This window comes from Triticum dicoccoides, chromosome 5B (assembly GCF_002162155.2).
Source record: "Triticum dicoccoides isolate Atlit2015 ecotype Zavitan chromosome 5B, WEW_v2.0, whole genome shotgun sequence".
Classification (NCBI taxonomy): Eukaryota; Viridiplantae; Streptophyta; class Magnoliopsida; order Poales; family Poaceae; genus Triticum; species Triticum dicoccoides.
In genome coordinates, this window is record NC_041389.1 from 536,270,611 (window position 1) to 536,283,996 (window position 13,386).

Consider the following 13,386-nt stretch of genomic DNA (forward strand, 5'->3'; position numbering starts at 1 on the left):
ACCCATGATTCGCCGGCTTCTATCCTCCTGGCCATGTTGTCATGGCACGATCTTGTGGCCAGTGCGGACAACGCTAGTGATGCAGAGCTTGCCAGGGATTGCAACATCGGTACACCTATGAGAACAGTTTCGATGTTGCAGATAAGCTATTGATGGAAGCCGGAGGAGGTTTGGAACGCAGCCCATGTTTCAGAAACATCATCAGTGTGCGGATAAGGGGAACGCATAGGGACGTATGATTGGAGTTGATCTGCGGTGGGGACGCAGTCGGATAACGCGTAGCGCCATCCTTATTCTTGCGCGGGGCTTGGGCTTGTTCTCTCTATCTCTCTCTTTTTTTAGGTAAGGCCGTAAGAATTTGCTGGCCCTGAAGGGAGGCCCAGCCGTGGTAGGATTGGAGCCCGTCCACAGAAGGCGGTAGAAAGCCAATCCAACAAACAAGGACAAGAGGAGGAGGTTACCGACGACGATCGCACGCCATTGATTTGGGGAAATAAAGGAAAGCGAAAACTCCACCGCCATGGCTCCGACCGAGGGATCCTCCATGGCCGATCTTCCTACAGTCGATGGCCAATCGTGCTGCAGTCGGTGACGGCCAAGAGGAGAAGATATGGATCTCCCGCCGCCCCATGTCCTGGCTACCTCCGCACGCCCCCCACGACTGCGGCGATCCTCCCCCAAAGTCGGTCGTCCTCGACACCCTCGTGTACGCCGACGACCGCACCAACGCCTCCACCGCCGAGGGCTTCACCAGCAACGGCCACGCCATCTGCCGCTCATCTCCTACTTCACCGTCCACCTCCCCACCCTCCTCCCGGACGGATCCGCCACCTCGCTCACCCTTCTGCCACGCCTTGTCCGCACCGACGGCGACCTCGCCCTCTTCCGCGTCATGATCGGCTCTTCATACATCGACCCGGACCACAACAACTACATCATCTACCGTGCCGGCGTCAACAAGCTTGAGGTGCTCCCCACCCACCCCACCCGCTTGTTCGCCGACTGGTCAGTTGCCCTCCTGCGCTGCCCCGACGACTGCAGGTGTGGGCTCATCCCGTCCCTGGCTCACCGAATCGCGCCACCTACATCTTCGAGGACTGGGGTGCCGCCATACTGACATGGCTGGAGCCCAAGAAGAAGTGGCACATCGACCTCAAGCTCAAAGCCTCGGACATCATCATGGACGAGACTCACTCCCAGTTGCTTCCTCAGCATGATGTCAAGGCCACAACGAAGAATGCAACCTTGAGCAGACTTCACACAGGGCATCCTGCTCTCAGCTTGCATGATGATGATGTTGTTTACATCATGGCCAAGGTTGACCACATGGACGACGACTCGTGGATGCTTGCTGTTGACATGAGGAACAAGACTCTGAAAGGAGTGGCTGCTCTCACCAGTAGATTCATGTACTTGCAAAGTGACCTCTCCAGCCATCTGGTGCCCACAAGCGAAAACACCGAGGTCTTCAATCTTCCGCCCAAAGGCAAAAGGTCATCACGCAGGTAAATATCCTTCCTTCCGTCTAGTATTTTTTAAATAGTGATAGTGTTGCACATGGTAATATGCACTAAATCAGTAACCGAACCTGCTCTTTGGAAGGAGTAGATTTGTACTCTACTCCCTCTGTAAAGAAATATAAGATCGTTTAGACCTCTATACAGAGGGAGCAACTATTTGGGCAACAAGGTTTATGTCCTTTCTCTACGCAAGGGATGCGTTCTTGTAGCCTTGTAGTAGGTCTCGACAAAGTAAAATGAAGCAGAAATTTAAAGGTGGAAACACAAATTGTAACTGACTTGGATTCTGCTTTTGCCAGAGAACAAAGAAGAGCCGGTCTTCCTCTGTGGACACTAGGAATAAGTGGTTTATTAGAGTGATGCCATCCTGCTATTTGATTGCGAATATACATCCGACATCTTATCATGTAGTGTAAGCAGGTTTTCACCTGAGGTTATCTTAACGCTAAAACATTGCACCTTTTTTATATGTTCTCAGAAAGAAGCGTAACGCTGCTAAAACTGGCAAGCAAGAAGCTGGGAAGACTCTTGCTAACAGCTGTCGTGTGGATGCTGATGCGATTTGGGGGGAGCAGAAACATTTGCTGCAAGTTGCGGAACAAGAAGAACAGGAGCTGACGATACTCGAGCCTCGAGTTATTTCAGTAAGGTAGCGATGGCTATAAATGGATACAATGTTAGTGGAATGTTCCTGTTTGTTCTATCTTGTCGATGCTTTCTCTATCTTGTCGATGTTCCTGTTTTTAAGGTGTGCTAAGTAAGGTACTGGCGACACAGATATTTAAGGTGTGCTAAATAAGGTACTGCGACTACAAATGCATGAATAATTTGAACAGTATTCTGATGTTGTCTTTTCTTCACCGGTTGAATGTAATTTGCGTCGTTCCTTCCCGTGGTTTGCAGTTTATTACTATCTACCTGTGACAATGTAAAAATTGTCTTCCCGGACAGAAAGTTGCCTAATCTTCATGAGAAAAAGTAGGGTTTCAGAATGTACGCTGGATAGTTGCTGCTTCACTGCATCAAAATTTTCACTCTTTAGAGGTCCTAGCTTGCAAAAACGTCTTATGTTGTGGGATGGAGGGAGTATAATAATAATGGTTGTCAGAAGGACGTTAGAAGACCCATGTATTTCTTGGACATCTGAAAGGCTTGGCATGGATTCAACCCATTCAGGAAGAATGTGCCCAATATCACGTTCTGATCAGGAAGGTTCTTCACTGAACTTGATTCGATACCTGTTGCTGAATATAGTTGCAGAACTATGCTGTTTATTAGTACTACCTACCTGTGACAGTGTAAAGTGGGTGATCTGGATATTACATATTTCTCCAATAGTGTGCTATGTCGCTCGATCTGACAATTCATTTGATGATCTATGTACTCTCGACTCTCGACGACTCCTTTTCTTATGCCTCTTGTAATCAAGGTACAAGATATGAAATATATGTTGTATAAAACTACCTGGTGAACCTATTCATGTTGAATCTGTCTTCAGTAAGAGAGCAGGGTGTCACCCTGCTGGCTTGGCTCTCTAGGTGGGAGCAAGCCCACCCGGGTTCGAGTCCGGAGGTAAACCGGGTGCTTAGAGGGTGCTTAGAGTTTTTCTTCTATAAAAATATACCTCCAAGGGCTAGTCCTGGATGGTCTCATTTTTTTAATCTGTCTTCAGTAACATAGGCCGGATCAGTCAACTTTATCGAGCCTATTCATATTGGACTTAATTATAATGGCCATCGGAATTTTATCGATAATTCTATTTTTCATGATAATTCAGATTTTTTTTTGGACAAAAACTTGCAACCTATTCATCTTCAATCATGGAAGTACAAAGTACAACAGATGTAATACAAATTAGAGTAAAGTGCATCCTAGGTCTTGAACTATTTCGTAGGTGTCACATAGGTCCCCAAACTATGTTAAGTGTCATCTAGATCCTCAGAAATCCTTGAAGTGTAATAGGTGTGTATATATGTGACACCTCTGAAATAGTTCAAAGACCCACGTGACTCCTTTGAAATAGTTTGAGGATCAAGATGACACACATATTGCACTTTGAGGACTTGGATGACGATTTTCATAGTTCAAGGACCTATATGACACCTTTGAAATAGTTCGAGCACCTCTGATGCACTTCACTCTAAAAATTACAACCATCTTCGTGGACGACTACAAGCACTGAGCGTGCAACAATTTCTTTTTCTCATATCACATTCACATATACAACACTCATGAAACAATAAATATTTTTTTCACACGATTCTTTATAACTTCAGTTACTATATTTTTTTCGTTCTGAACATCGATTTCCAATTTGTACTACAATATTATACCGAGTTCATGCATAACTTTTAACTACTATAAACATATCCACACAAAGAAAAAAAATACTTAAACCACTAAACATCATCACTATACAAGTAACTGAAATTCTCAGCCAATTCGACCCAGCCTCTGTTAGGATGCGTTTGGTAGACTACATTAGCCTCAGTCAGGGCCGATGGATGCGATTTTGGCTTGTTTGGTTGCTTGAGTTGCACATGAATCTTGGCCCACACAAACCTTAAAGCATCTCTGGGCTTGGCTCTCAAGGAAGTCTCAAATTGGATGTATTCCAACGCCAGGCCTCGATGATGAAACTCTAGGCACGTGGGTGGATGCGGTTGCATGCACAGGAGACGGTGCGTTGTTTCCTGAAGTGGCGCCATAAATTCCCTCACCCTTGTGTCACCGCTCACTCTCCCCTCACCCTCTCTGTCACCGGCGGCGGCGAGCACAAGATCTGAATGGCGAGCAGCGTCGGCGAGTATCGGAGCCAAGATCACCGGCGCCAAGCACCGACTTCATCACTACTCAGGCATGCCTTTGTCAATGGCGGTAAGTCCTCCGTCCTAGATGGCATCGATTTACGCATCGATCATACCGTTTGCGCCTCGATTTAGGCATCGAATCTACTTGTAGGCTTCAATTTGGACCAAACAAAGCATATCTGATTAGGGACTTGAGCGGTTTGAATGAAATTGCTGTTGGGGAACGTTGCAGAAAATTAAAAATTTTCCTACGGTTTCACCAAGATCCATCTATGAGTTCATCTAGCAACGAGTCACGGGAGAGTGATTGCATCTACATACCACTTGTAGATCGCGTGCGGAAGCGTTCAATGGAACGGGGATGATGGAGTCGTACTCGCCGTGATTCAGATCACCGATGACCTAGTGCCGAACGGATAGCACCTCCGCGTTCAACACACGTACGGAGCGGATGACGTCTCCTCCTTCTTGATCCAGCAAGGGGGAAGGAGAGGTTGATGATGATCCAGCAGCACGACGGCGTGGTGGTGGATGCAGCAGAACTCCGGCAGGGCTTCGCTAAGCAACTACGGGAGGAGGAGGAGGTGTAGCAGAGAGGGGAGGCGCCAAGGGCTTCAGGGTGCGGCCACCCCTCCCTCCCCTCCCTTTATATAGGTGCAAGAGAGGGGGGGAGAGCGCAGCCTTGCCCCTTCCTCCAAGGAAGGGGTGCGGCCAAGAGGGGGGGAAGAGTCCATCCTCCCCAAGGCACCTCGGAGGTGCCTTCCCCCTTTAGGACTCTCCCCTCTTTCTTATCTCTAGGCGCATGGGCCTTTTGGGGCTGGTGCCCTTGGCCCATATAGGCCAAGGCGCACCCCCTACAGCCCATGTGGCCCCCCGGGGCAGGTGGACCCCCGGACCCCTTTCGGCACTCCCGGTACAATACCGATAAAGTGCGAAACTTTTCTGGCGACCAAAATAAGACTTCCTATATATAAATCTTTACCTCCGTACCATTCCGGAACTCCTCGTGACGTCCGGGATCTCATCCGGGACTCCGAACAACATTCGGTTTGCTGCATACTCATATTCATACAACCCTAGCATCACCGAACCTTAAGTGTGTAGACCCTACGGGTTCGGGAGACATGCAGACATGACCGAGACGGCTCTCGGGCAATAACCAACAGCGGGATCTGGATACCCATGTTGGCTCCCACATGCTCCTCGATGATATCATCGGATGAACCACGATGTCGAGGATTCAATCAACCCTGTATAAAATTCCCTTTGTCAATCGGTATTTTACTTGCCCGAGATTCGATCGTTGGTATCCCAATCCCTCGTTCAATCTCGTTGCCGGCAAGTCACTTTACTCGTACCGTAATGCATGATCCCGTGACCAAACACTTGGTCACTTTGAGCTCATTATAATGATGCACTACCGAGTGGGCCCAGTGATACCTCTCCGTCATACGGAGTGACAAATCCCAGTCTCGATCCGTGTCAACCCAACAGACACTTTCGGAGATACCTGTAATGCACCTTTATAGTCACCCAGTTACGTTGTGATGTTTGGTACACCTAAAGCACTCCTACAGTATCCGGGAGTTACACGATCTCATGGTCTAAGGAAGAGATACTTGACATTGGAAAAGCTCTAGCAAAACGAACTACACGATCTTGTGCTATGCTTAGGATTGGGTCTTGTCCATCACATCATTCTCCTAATGATGTGATCTCGTTATCAATGACATCCAATGTCCATAGTCAGGAAACCATGACTATCTGTTGATCAACGAGCTAGTCAACTAGAGGCTCACTAGGGACATATTGTGGTCTATGTATTCACACGTGTATTACGATTTCCGGATAATACAATTATAGCATGAATAAAATACAATTATCATGAACAAGGAAATATAATAATAATACTTTTATTATTGCCTCTAGGGCATATTTCCAACAGTCTCCCACTTGCACTAGAGTCAATAATCTAGTTACATTGTGATGAATCGAACACCCATAGAGTTCTGGTGTTGATCATGTTTTGCCCGCGGAAGAGGTTTAGTTAACGGATCTGCGACATTCAGATCCATATGCACTTTGCAAATTTCTATGTCCCCATCTTGAACATTTTCAAGAATGGAGTTGAAGCGACGCTTGATGTGCCTGGTCTTCTTGTGAAACCTGGGCTCCTTGGCAAGTGCAATAGCTCCAGTGTTGTCACAGAAGAGTTTGATCGGCTCCGACGCATTGGGTATGACTCCTAGGTCGGTGATGAACTCCTTCACCCAAATTGCTTCATGTGCTGAGGCTGCCATGTACTCCGCTTCACATGTAGATCCCGCCACGACGCTCTGCTTGCAGCTGCACCAGCTTACTGCTCCACCATTCAACATATACACGTATCCGATTTGTGACTTAGAGTCATCCAGATCTATGTCGAAGCTAGCGTCGACGTAACCCTTTACGACGAGCTCTTCGTCACCACCATAAACGAGAAACATATCCTTTGTCCTTTTCAGGTACTTCAGGATATTCTTGAAAGCTGTCCAGTGTTCCTTGCCGGGATTACTTTGGTATCTTCCTACCAAACTTACGGCAAGGTTTACATCAGGTCTGGTACACAGCATGGCATACATAATAGATCCTATGGCTGAGGCATAGGGGATGACACTCATCTCTTATTTATCTTTTGCTGTGGTCGGGCATTGAGCTGAGCTCAATTTCACACCTTGCAAAACAGGCAAGAACCCTTTCTTGGACTGATCCATTTTGAACTTCTTCAAAATCTTATCAAGGTATGTGCTTTGTGAAAGACCTATGAGGCGTCTCGATCTATCCCTATAGATTTTGATGCCTAATATGTAAGCAGCTTCTCCAAGGTCCTTCATTGAAAAACTCTTATTCAAGTAGGCCTTAAAGCTGTCCAAAAGTTCTATATCATTTCCCATCAAAAGTATGTCATCTACATATAATATGAGAAATGCTACAGAGATCCCACTCACTTTCTTGTAAACGCAGGCTTCTCCATAAGTCTGCATAAACCCAAACGCTTTGATCATCTCATCAAAGCGAATGTTCCAACTCCGAGATGCTTGCACCAGCCCATAAATGGATCGCTGGAGCTTGCATACCTTGTCAGCATTCTTAGGATCGACAAAACCTTCCAGCTGCATCATATACAGCTCTTCCTTAAGGTAACCGTTAAGGAATGCCGTTTTGACGTCCATCTGCCATATCTCATAATCATAGTATGCGGCAATTGCTAACATGATTCGGACGGACTTAAGCTTCGCTACGGGAGAGAAAGTCTCATCGTAGTCAATCCCTTGAACTTGCCGATAACCCTTAGCGACAAGTCGAGCTTTATAGATGGTAACATTACCATCCGCGTCCGTCTTCTTCTTAAAGATCCATTTGTTTTCTATCGCTCGCCGATCATCGGGCAAGTCTGTCAAAGTCCATACTTTGTTTTCATACATGGATCCTATCTCGGATTGAATGGCTTCAAGCCATTTGTTGGAATCTGGGCCCGCCATCGCTTCTTCATAGTTCAAAGGTTCATCGTTGTCTAACAACATGATTTCCAGGACAGGGTTGCCGTACCACTCTGGTGCGGAACGTGTCCTAGTGGACCTACGAAGTTCAGTAGCAACTTGATCCAAAGTACCTTGATCATCATCATTAATTTCCTCTCGAGTCGGTGTAGGCACCACAGGAACATTTTCCTGAGCTGCACTACTTTCCGGTTCAAGAGGTAGTACTTCATCGAGTTCTACTTTCCTCCCACTTACTCCTTTCGAGAGAAACTCTTTTTCCAGAAAGGATCCGTTTTTGGCAACAAAGATCTTGCCTTCAGATCTAAGGTAGAAGGTATACCCAATGGTTTCCATAGGGTATCCTATGAAGACGCATTTTTCCGACTTGGGTTCGAGCTTTTCAGGTTGAAGTTTCTTGACATAAGCATCGCATCCCCAAACTTTTAGAAACGACAGCTTAGGTTTCTTCCCAAACCACAATTCATACGGTGTCGTCTCAACGGATTTATACGGTGCCCTATTTAAAGTGAATGTAGCTGTCTCTCGGGCGTATCCCCAAAATGATAGCGGTAAATCAGTAAGAGACATCATAGATCGCACCATATCCAATAGAGTGCGATTACGACGTTCGGACACACTGTTATGCTGAGGTGTTCCAGGCGGCGTGAGTTGTGAAACGATTCCACATTTCCTTAAGTGTGTACCAAATTCGTGACTTAAATATTCTCCTCCACGATCTGATTATAGGAACTTTACTTTTCGGTCATGTTGATTCTCTACCTCATTCTGAAATTCCTTGAACTTTTCAAAGGTCTCAGACTTGTGTTTCATCAAGTAGACATACCCATATCTACTTAAGTCGTCTGTGAGAGTGAGAACATAACGATATCCTCCGCGAGCCTCAACATTCATTGGACCGCACACATCGGTATGTATGATTTCCAATAAGTTGGTTGCTCGCTCCATTGTTCCGGAGAACGGAGTCTTGGTCATCTTGCCCATGAGGCATGGTTCGCATGTGTCAAATGATTCATAATCAAGAGACTCTAAAAGTCCATCAGCATGGAGCTTGTTCATGTGCTTGACACCAATGTGACCAAGGCGGCAGTGCCACAAGTATGTGGGACTATCGTTATCAACTTTACATCTTTTGGTATTCACACTATGAATGTGTGTAACATCACGTTCGAGATTCATTAAGAATAAACCATTGACCAGCGGGGCATGACCATAAAACATATCTCTCATATAAATAGAACAACCATTATTCTCGGATTTAAATGAGTAGCCATCTCGCATTAAACGAGATCCAGATACAATGTTCATGCTCAAAGCTGGCACTAAATAACAATTATTGAGGTTTAAAACTAATCCCGTAGGTAAATGTAGAGGTAGCGTGCCGACGGCGATCACATCGACCTTGGAACCATTCCCGACGCGCATCGTCACCTCGTCCTTCGTCAGTCTCCACTTATTCCACAGCTCCTGCTTTGAGTTACAAATATGAGCAACCGCACCGGTATCAAATACCAAGGAGCTACTACGAGTACTGGTAAGGTACACATCAATAACATGTATATCACATATACCTTTGGTTTTGCCGGCCTTCTTGTCTGCTAAGTACTTGGGGCAGTTCCGCTTCCAGTGACCACTTCCCTTGCAATAAAAGCACTCAGTCTCAGGCTTGGGTCCATTCTTTGACTTCTTCCCGGTAACTGGCTTACCGGGCGCGGCAACATCCTTGCCGTCCTTCTTGAAGTTCTTCTTTCCCTTGCCCTTCTTGAACTTAGTGGTTTTATTGACCATCAACACTTGATGCTCCTTCCTGATTTCTACCTCTGCTGACTTCAGCATTGAAAATACTTCAGGAATAGTTTTCACCATCCCCTGCATATTGTAGTTCATCACAAAGCTCTTATAGCTTGGTGGGAGTGACTGAAGGATTCTGTCAATGACCGCCTCGTCCGGGAGGTTAATGTCTAGCTGGGACAGGCGGTTGTGCAACCCAGACATTTTGAGTATGTGCTCACTGACAGAACTATTTTCCTCCATCTTACAACTGTAGAATTTGTCGGAGACTTCATATCTCTCGACCCGGGCATGAACTTGGAAAACTAGTTTCAGCTCCTCGAACATCTCATATGCTCCGTGTCGCTCAAAACGCTTTTGGAGCCCGGTTCTAAGCTGTAAAGCATGCCGCACTGAACGAGGGAGTAATCATCAGCACGAGACTGCCAAGCGTTCATAACGTCTTGGTTCTCTGGGATGGGTGCTTCACCTAGCGGTGCTTCTAGGGCATATTGTTTCCTGGCAGCTATGAGGATAATCCTCAGGTTCCGGACCCAGTCCGAATAGTTGCTGCCATCATCTTTCACCTTGGTTTTCTCTAGGAACGCGTTGAAGTTCATGGTGACATTAGCGTTGGCCATTTGATCTACAAGACATTTTGCAAAGATTTTAGACTATTGTTCATGATAATAAAGTTCATCTAATCAAATTATTTAATGAACTCCCACTCAGATTTGACATCCCTCTAGTCATCTAAGTGATACATGATCCGAGTCGACTAGGCCGTGTCCGATCATCACGTGAGACGGACTAGTCATCATCGGTGAACATCTCCATGTTGATCGTATCTTCCATACGACTCATGTTCGACCTTTTGGTCTCTTGTGTTCCGAGGCCATGTCTGTACATGCTAGGCTCGTCAAGTTAACCTAAGTGTATTGCATGTGTAAAACTGTCTTACACCCATTGTATGTGAACGTAAGGATCTATCACACCCGATCATCACGTGGTGCTTCGAAATGACGAACTTTACCAACGGTGCACAGTTAGGGAGAACACTTTCTTGAAATTGTTATGAGGGATCATCTTATTTACTACCGTCGTTCTAAGTAAACAAGATGCATAAACGTAATAAACATCACATGCAATTATATATAGTAGTGACATGATATGGCCAATATCACATAACTCCTTTGATCTCCATCTTCGGGGCTCCATGATCATCCTGTCACCAGCATGACACCATGATCTCCATCATCGTGTCTTCATGAAGTTGTCACGCCAACGACTACTTCTACTTCTATGGCTAACGTGTTTAGCAATAAAGTAAAGTAATTTACATGGCGTTCTTCAATGACACGCAGGTCATACAAAAAATAAAGACAACTCCTATGGCTCCTGCCGGTTGTCATACTCATCGACATGCAAGTCGTGATTCCTATTACAAGAACATGATCTCATACATCACATATATCATTCATCATTAATCACAACTTTGGCCATATCATATCACAAAACACTTGCTGCAAAAACAAGTTAGACGTCCTCTAATTGTTGTTGCAAGTTTTACGAGGCTGCAATAGGGTTCTAGAAAGAATGTTTTCTTACCTACGTGAAAGCCACAACGTGATTTGTCAACTTCTATTTACCCTTCATAAGGACCCTTTTCATCGAATCCGCTCCAACTAAAGTGGGAGAGACAGACACCCGCTAGCCACCTTATGCAACTAGTGCATGTCAGTCGGTGGAACCAGTCTCACGTAAGCGTACGTGTAAGGTCGGTCCGGGCCGCTTCATCCCACAATGCCGCTGAAGCAAGATAAGACTAGTAGCGGCAAGAAAGTTGATAACATCTACGCCCACGACAAATTGTGTTCTACTCGTGCAATAGAGTACTACGCATAGACCTAGCTCATGATGCCACTGTTGGGGAACGTTGCAGAAAATTAAAATTTTTCCTACGGTTTCACCAAGATCCATCTATGAGTTCATCTAGAAACGAGTCATGGGAGAGTGATTGCATCTACATACCACTTGTAGATCGCGTGCGGAAGCGTTCAATGGAACGGGGATGATGGAGTCGTACTCGCCGTGATTCAGATCACCGATGACCTAGTGCCGAACGGACAGCACCTCCGCGTTCAACACACGTACGGAGCGGATGACGTCTCCTCCTTCTTGATCCAGCAAGGGGGAAGGAGAGGTTGATGATGATCCAGCAGCACGACGGCGTAGTGGTGGATGCAGCAGAACTTCGGCAGGGCTTCGCTAAGCAACTACGGGAGGAGGAGGAGGTGTAGCAGAGAGGGGAGGCGCCAAGGGCTTCAGGGTGCGGCCACCCCTCCCTCCCCTCCCTTTATATAGGTGCAAGAGAGGGGGGGAGGGCGCAGCCTTGCCCCTTCCTCCAAGGAAGGGGTGCGGCTAAGAGGGGGGGAGGAGTCCATCCTCCCCAAGGCACCTCGGAGGTGCCTTCCCCCTTTAGGACTCTCCCCTCTTTCTTATCTCTAGGCGCATGGGCCTTTTGGGGCTGGTGCCCTTGGCCCATATAGTCCAAGGCGCACCCCCTACAGCCCATGTGGCCCCCCGGGGCAGGTGGACCCCCCCGGTGGACCCCCGGACCCCTTTCGGCACTCCCTGTACAATACCGATAAAGTGCGAAACTTTTCCGGCGACCAAAATAAGACTTCCTATATATAAATATTTACCTCCGGACCATTCCGGAACTCCTCATGACGTCCGGGATCTCATCCGGGACTCCGAACAACATTCGGTTTGCTGCATACTCATATTCATACAACCCTAGCGTCACCGAACCTTAAGTGTGTAGACCCTATGGGTTCGGGAGACATGCAGACATGACCGAGACGGCTCTCGGGCAATAACCAACAGCGGGATCTGGATACCCATGTTGGTTCCCACATGCTCCTCGATGATATCATCGGATGAACCACGATGTCGAGGATTCAATCAACCCTGTATACAATTCCCTTTGTCAATCGGTATTTTACTTGCCCGAGATTCGATCGTCGGTATCCCAATACCTCGTTCAATCTCGTTGCCGGCAAGTCACTTTACTCGTACCGTAATGCATGATCCCGTGACCAAACACTTGGTCACTTTGAGCTCATTATGATGATGCACTACCGAGTGGGCCCAGTGATACCTCTCCGTCATACGGAGTGACAAATCCCAGTCTCGATCCGTATCAACCCAACATACACTTTCGGAGATACCTATAATGCACCTTTATAGTCACCCAGTTACGTTGTGGCGTTTGGTACACCCAAAGCACTCCTACAGTATCCGGGAGTTACACGATCTCATGGTCTAAGGAAGAGATACTTGACATTGGAAAATCTCTAGCAAAACGAACTACACGATCTTGTGCTATGCTTAGGATTGGGTCTTGTCCATCACATCATTCTCCTAATGATGTGATCCCGTTATCAACGACATCCAATGTCCATAGTCAGGAAACCATGACTATCTGTTGATCAACGAGCTAGTCAACTAGAGGCTCACTAGGGACATATTGTGGTCTATGTATTCACACGTGTATTACGATTTCCGGATAATACAATTATAGCATGAATAAAAGACAATTATCATGAACAAGGAAATATAATAATAATACTTTTATTATTGCCTCTAGGGCATATTTCCAACAACGGTCAAGCCCGCCGTTTTGACCGCATTTTGAAACGGGCATAAAAAATTCAAAAAAAATCAAAAAATTAGAAAACCTTC